Raw genomic sequence first — 7,226 nt, 5'->3', positions numbered from 1 at the left:
TTCGACAGCGCCATTGTCCTCTGGGAAACCTGTGCCTTGCATTTGTCAAGATAAAAACCATGGCTACTATTGCCGTAAAAGGGACAGGGGCTGAAAGTTGCTGCGGTTTGCTTTCATTTTATTGGTCAGGATGTAGTCACATGGCCCACCTCCAGCTGCAAGGCAACCTGGGAAATGTAGTCTTCTGATGGGCCATGTGCTTTGCCAAACAAAAATATTGGTTCTAATGCCAAAGAAGGTGGAGAGAAAAGACACTGGGACTACATTTAGCCTTTACTGTTGCAGTCCTGTTTTGGGGAAGAGCAGGTCTGCCTTGATGCCTCCACCAAGGGTGGGCTCCAGTCACACTGTGTAATCTTGAGCAAGTGCCTTCACCTCTCTGAGCCTCTGTTTTTTTCATCTGAGAAATGGGTTTATGAGGCCATCATTCCAAGGTCATCAGCAGATCTTGTGCAATAACACTGAAATACTAGAGACATTGTAAGTTCTCATTAACTTTGTGCCCGGTGTGAAGGGGATTAATCTTTTTCAGGGTCTCAGACCTTTTGAGAATAAGAATAGAATTAACATTTGTTGAGTACTCACCATTTATCCATTCTGGAGGCTTTAAATCTCTAAAAAAAAAATTTTTTTTTGGCCACACCTCGTGGCATGTGGAATCTCCCTGACCAAGGATCTCCCTGACCAGGGATCGAACTCACGACCCCTGTAGTGGAAGCGTGGAGTCTTAACCACTGGGCTGCCAGAGGAGTCCCACCTAAATGTATTTGAATCCTCAAAAATGACCCCCCACCCCAGGTAGAAGCTTCTGGTTGCTAGTCCCATTTTACAGATGGGGAAAACTGAGGCCGAGAGAGGTGAATTCTGGTCCCCAAGGTCACTCAGATCGGAAGTGGGGAGATTGCAGTGACATAGTCAGATTTCCAAGGGAGGGAACGAAGGCCAGCCCAGGAAGGGCATATGTGGGCCAGGTAAGCTGGGAAGCTGCAGGCCTCCTCTCGTCCAACAGCGCGCTTTGCACACTGACTTAGCATGTCCTTTCCCCACCAGCCACCCCAAAGGGCGGGCCTGGTGTGAGTCACCCAGGCTGTCACGCACCACTTGCTATTTTAGTCGCTGACTCAGATTTGTCAGGGATTTGCTCCCGGCTTCCCCAGCATGAAGTGAAACCTGGGGAGGTTAGATTCTTAGGGTGAGGTTGTAGAAACAGACGGTTTCTTTCTTTTTTTTTTTTTTTTGCCGCACCGGCGTGGCTTACAGGATTTTAGTTCCCTGACCAGGGACTGAACCTGGGCCATAGCAGCGAAAGTGCCAAGTCTCAACCACTGGACCACCAGGGAATTCCCGAACAGAATTCCTGATCACTAAGGCTAGAGTTGCCATTAACAGCCCATTTTTCCAGTTGACCAATATTTATTGAGCTTCTACTGTGTGGCAAGACTGTCCCAGATACGGGGGAGCAGTAGGGGCGAAGATAGATGGGAACTCTCCCCTGCTCTCTTTTCAATCGCAGGTGGAGGCGGAAGTGAGGGAGCAGTGAATCAGTCATCAAATGAGGAAGCAAGATCATTTCAGAAAGTGAGGAGACTTCAGAAGAAATAAACAGGGCACAGTGATGGGGGTTCCTCAGGAGGAAGAACTGCCCCAGGTGGCCAGGGAGGGCCTCTCTGAGTAGGTGGTGTTAGAACCAAGACTGGGAGGAAGAGAAGAGCTTGGGAAGGAAGGGTTAGATCTTCTGGGCAGAGGAAACAGGCAGTGCAAAGGCCCTGGGGCACAGCCATGCCTGCATTGGTGCATGAATAGCAAGGACGGGCAGAGTGAGCCAGGGGGAGAGAGGGAGGAGGGGAGAGCAGGGAGGGGACAGAGCAGGTGGTCAGGACATTGTGGGCCTGGGGGGGAGGGGGAACTTGGGCTTTTACCCCCAGGGAGGTAGGACCCTGGAGGGCTGTGGGCAGAGGCGGGGCGGGTGCTCATGGACACCCTCTGGCTGGGGTGGGGAGGGCAGACAGGGGAGCAAGGGTGGAAGCTGGGGAGCCAGAGGGGGCTGGTCCAGGCCAGTGAGGACAGGGGCTGGACCTGGGTGGAGGCAGAGGAGGGAGAAGTGGGTCCATTCAGAATGTAAGCCCCAGGCTTCCCTGGTGGCGCAGTGGTTAAGAATCCATCTGCCAATGCAGGGGACACGGGTTCGAGCCCTGGTCCAGGAAGATCCCACATGCCGCGGAGCAGCTAAGCCCGTGCCCCACAGCTCCTGAAGCCTGTGCACCCAGAGCCCGTGCTCTGCAAGTAGAGAAGCCATCGCAGTGAGAAGCCCGCGGACTGAAAGGAAGAGTAGCCCCAGCTCGCCGCAACTGGAGAAAGCCCGTGCGCAGCAACAAAGACCCAATGCAACCAAAAATTAAAAAAAAGAAAAAAGAATGTGAGCCCCTATTTCATCCCTGAGATATTGTGAGTCACAATTTCTGGGCCACGTCTTTCATGCCTGTACCATGGACCTAGTGACCTTCGGTCTGGAACCCCGGTACCTACATGTCCCTGTGTCAACCCAAGATATTTAAAGGATGGTCATTTTGAAAGCCCAGGGCTGAGGGCTTTACATGCTGGATGAACTCACTTCATCCTCTCAACAGCCCTGGGAGCTAGAAACAATGTTCCTAATTTACAGATGAGGAAACTGAGGCCAGGAGGGGTGATGTCATTTACCAAAGGTCACACAGCTTATAAGGAGCCTTCTGGGGCAGGAGAAGGAGCCAGGCATCTCTCTACTGGGTTCTAGCCTATATGGAGACTCTGCAGCATGTTCATTTATGGCTTTGATCTTTAATTTTAATTTTTATTATTTATTATCATTTTCATTTTATTTTTTGGCCGTGTTGTGCAGCATGTGGGATCTTAGTTCCCCAACCAGGGATTGAACCCGTGGCCCCTGCATTGGCAGTGCAGAGTCTTAACCACTGGACCTCCAGGGACGTCCCTAGATTTTTTAAATTCTTTGAAATATTCCTGTTCATTTTGTTACTTGTGAATCTGTGGCTTCTCCACTATACCCTGCCCACCCTGAGATAGCTGGGGAACGATCTATCTTGGTCACTGCAGTATTTTCAGAACCCAGCACGGGGTGTGGCACACAATAACTGTTCAGTAAAGTGAATCCTTTTGACAAACAATTAGTGAGCACCTACTGTGTACAGACCATGCTGGGCACTGAGGACACAGACCTGGTCCCTGCCTCCATGGAGCTCACTGGGCAGTGAGTGGAGAGGACCTGGATTCCTCCATCCATTTAGCCAGCCAACACTTATTGAGCTCCTACTGTGTGCAGGTCCTTGGGCACAGGGTGGACTGAATGGTCACCCCCTCAGGTGACCAGAGGTAGAGTTACGGGATGATCAGGCCTGTGACAAAGTATGGGGGGGAGCTGTGGAGGCCCAAAGGGGACCCTTGATCAGCCTGGGGGTATTAAGAGAACCTTCTGGAAGGAGGAAGTAAGCTGACATCAGAGGCCTAAGTCGGAATGAGTCATTGGTGGGGAAACGTGTCCCTGGGGGTGGGCACAGCATGGGTAAAGGCCTGGAGGGGAGACCACGTTGGGAAGGGCAGCTTCACACGGGGCCACAATTCCTGCTGCCCCAGCGCCCCCTGGTGGCCAGCCTACCCCACATGGCCCCATGGGCCTGGGGTGTTTCCTGGTGAAGTCCCAGGCCCCCTCTAAGCCAAACAGCCTTAAAGAAAACGAGGGGGAGATTTTTTGAAAATGTTCCCCTCTTTAAAAGTCTGAAACGTGAATAAACAAGAGATGATTTATCTTCAGAGGTCAATAGCTGTGTCCCTGCTTAGAATGATGTCTTTCTGGTACTCCCCTGGCGGTCCAGTAGTTAGGAATCTACGCTTCCAGACTTCCTAGATGGCGCAGTGGTTAAGAATCCACCTGCCAATGCAGAGGACACGGGTTCGAGCCCTGCTCTGGGAAGATCCCACATGCTGTGCAGCAACTAAACCCGTGCACCACAACTACTGAGCCTATGCTCTAGAGCCCGTGAGCCACAACTATTGAGCCCATGTGCCACAACTATTGAAGCCCACGTGCCTAGAGCCTGTGCTCGGCGACAAGAGGAGCCACTACAATGAAGAGTAGCTCCCGCTCGCATCAACTAGAGAAAGCCCGTGTGTAGCAATGAAGACCCAATACAGCCAATAAATGAAATTAATTAATTAAAAAAAAAAAGAGAATCCGCACTTCCAATGCAGGGGGCACGGGTTTGATTCCTGGTCAGGGAATTAAGATCCCATATGCTGTGTGGTGCAGCCAAACAGAAGAATGATGTCTTTCTGAGATAGATCTTTTGCAGATGTTCTCTGGCTCTCGGGGCCCAGAGAGGGTAATGCTTTGCCCAGTGTCACATAGCACATGCGTGGCAGCAACTTGGCTTGGGTAGAACTGGACATGTGCTGCGTTCTAATCGCCAAAACCTTCTGCATCTCCAGCGCAGTCTGGTTGTTCCACTGCCTGGGGAGACATAGACGAGGTGACAGACACACACACACTGCCCCCTGGCCTTCCCAACAATCAACGTGGCATCGCACACAAATGCACTATCCTCAGATGTGTAAAGCTCTTTTCTGAACAGGGAATACCATGGTTCAAAATCCAAAAGGCAAGAAAAAGGAATTGGGGAAAGTTGCCCTTTCTCCCCTGTCCCTAGTCACCTAGAGACACCAGTGCGCTGATTTATAGCCTGCCCTGCATCCCCTATAGTCTGTCCTCCCGGTAGGGGCCACCAGAGGGTGCCTGTGAGCACCTGAGTCAGGCCCCGCCCCTCCTCTGCCCACTGCCCTCCAGGGCTCCCACTTCTTTTGGGGTAAAAGCCCAAGTCCTTCCAAGGTGCACAGGGCCCTGCACAACCTGCCCTGTCCCCACCCTGCCCTCCCCTCCTTCCTCTCTCCCCCTCGCTCACTCTGCTCCAGCCCCACAGGCCTCCTCCCTGTTCCTGCAACACGCCAGGCAAAATGCTGCCTCAGGGCCTTTGCACAGACTGTGCTCGCTGCCTGATGTGTCTTTCCTCCTAATACTTCCACAGTTTTCTCCCCTCACCTCCTTCAGAACTCTGTTCAGATGTCACTTTCTGAGTGGAATCTTCTCTGAACACCCCATTTAAAATCCGTTCTTTTTGTTTGTTTGTTTTGGGGTGGTTTTTTTTTTTTTTTGGCCGAGCCACATGGCTTGCAGGGATCTTAGTTCCCCCACCTGTGATCAAACCCAGGCCCTTGGCAGTGAAAGTGTGGAGTTCCTACCACTGGACTGCCAAAGAATTCCCTAAAATCTGTTTGAAATTGCACTTCTCCAATCCTCTTCTTTGTTCTGACTTACTTTATATAAGATAATAAGAAGCACAAACACTTTGAGGAAACTTACTATGGGCCAAGATTGCCTTAAGAGCTTTACATGTAATCCTTACCACAACCTTACAATACCCTTAAGAGGTGGATTTCATTACTCCCATTTTACAGATGAAGAAACTGAGGCTCAGAGAGGTTAAGTAATCTGGCCAAGATCACACTGCCTATAAGAAGCAGAGCTGAGTTTCTAGTGAAATATAGAACATGAATTTTTAAAAATAAATGTATTTATTTATTTTTATTGGCTGCACTGGGTCTTCGTTGCTGCATGCAGTCTTTTCTGTAGTTGCAGAGAGCGGGGGCTACTCTTTGTTGCGCTGCATGGATTTCTCATTGTGGTGGCTTCTCTTGTTGTGAAGCATGGGCTCTAGGCACAAGAGCTTCAGTAGTTGCAGAGCGTGGGCTCATTAGCTGTGCCTCACGGGCTTAGTTGCTCCTTGGCATGTGGGACCTTCCCGGATCAAGGATCGAACCTGTGTCCCCTGCATTGGCAGGCAGATTCTCAACCATTGTGCTACCAGGGAAGCCGCAATATAACACGAATTTTTTTTGTTATGACAATCATGTTATTTTTTAAGGATGCACTTCACTGGGTTTTTAGTATATTTCACTATATTGTACAATCACCACCACTAATTCTAGAACATTCTCACCACTCCAAAAAGAAGCTACATCCCCATTAGCAGTCACTGGGCATCCCCCTTTTCAGCCCCTGGCAATCACAGAGCTGCTTTCTGTCTCTCTGGAGCTGCCTGTTCTGGAAGTTTCATGTAAATGGGATCACACACGACATGGCCTTTGGCATTTGGCTTCTTTTATTCAGCAGAACATGAACTTGCATTCCTAGGTTACCCCCATTATCAGAAGCACAAGCCACCACTCTGTGCAGCCCCATTCTTTTTCATGGCTGTGTAGTATTCCATCCCAGAGACCCCCCCCCCTTCATAACCAGTATGAGAAATACCCTTGGAGCCTGCGTTGCTAGAGCAGAGGGGTGCCTAGGGGTCGGTCAGGCAATCCACTGCAGAGCAGAACAAATATATAAGAAATCCTACTTTTATTTTTATCTTCTGGTTACACCATCCACAGCCAGTGGTGGCCACGGTATGCCCAGGCACTCAGGTCAGCGAGGTTATCAATGAACAAACACATGTCTGGTTGGAGTTGTTCAGTCGGGTGTTGGTGTGGAGGTTTGCAGACGGCCGGCAATGAGGCCGCGGGTGTCTGTCTCTTCTGTTTCTTCTAGAAGCATCTGCTTCCTGCCCCGGCCTGGCACTTGTGCTGGGCCTTTGCTGGGCTGGTTGTGACACTGGAGTTCAAAGTCACCCTGACCCAGACCCGGGCCAGGCAGGGCCTCCTCGCTCGGGAAACGGAAAGTCCAGTGAAGCCAGAAGGAGGAAGTTTCTGCAGGCTCTGCAGCCCGCCCTCTGCCCCAACCCACCTCCCACTCCTCTGCCCATGCAAATAAAGGGCTTTCTGGAAGGTAGGGTCAGCCCTGAGAGGGGGCCAGGGTGGGTGTTTGCTCCAGAATCAGCCCTCCTTCCTCCCAAGGCTGCAGAAGCTACCCTGGTCAAGGTCATTGGTACCTTTAAGTCCAGCGGTCACGTCTCTGTCCTCCTCCCCTTCTCAGAGATGTCTGACCGGGCCGGCCCCCCTCCTTCTAAGAACTCTGTCCTCACATGGCCCCCGGCGCCCATACTCCCCCCTGCCTCCGCCCTCCCTGCCACCCACCTCTTCCCAACCCCCCTCGGGTCTCTCCCCTGCCCCACCCCACCCCCTCCCCGCTGGGCTCGTCTGCGCCCTCAGCCCTGTCTCCAGCTCGGACCTCCCCT

The sequence above is a fragment of the Hippopotamus amphibius genome, chromosome 15 (assembly GCF_030028045.1).
Source record: "Hippopotamus amphibius kiboko isolate mHipAmp2 chromosome 15, mHipAmp2.hap2, whole genome shotgun sequence".
NCBI lineage: Eukaryota > Metazoa > Chordata > Mammalia > Artiodactyla > Hippopotamidae > Hippopotamus > Hippopotamus amphibius.
Note: the sequence above shows the minus strand (reverse complement) of the source record.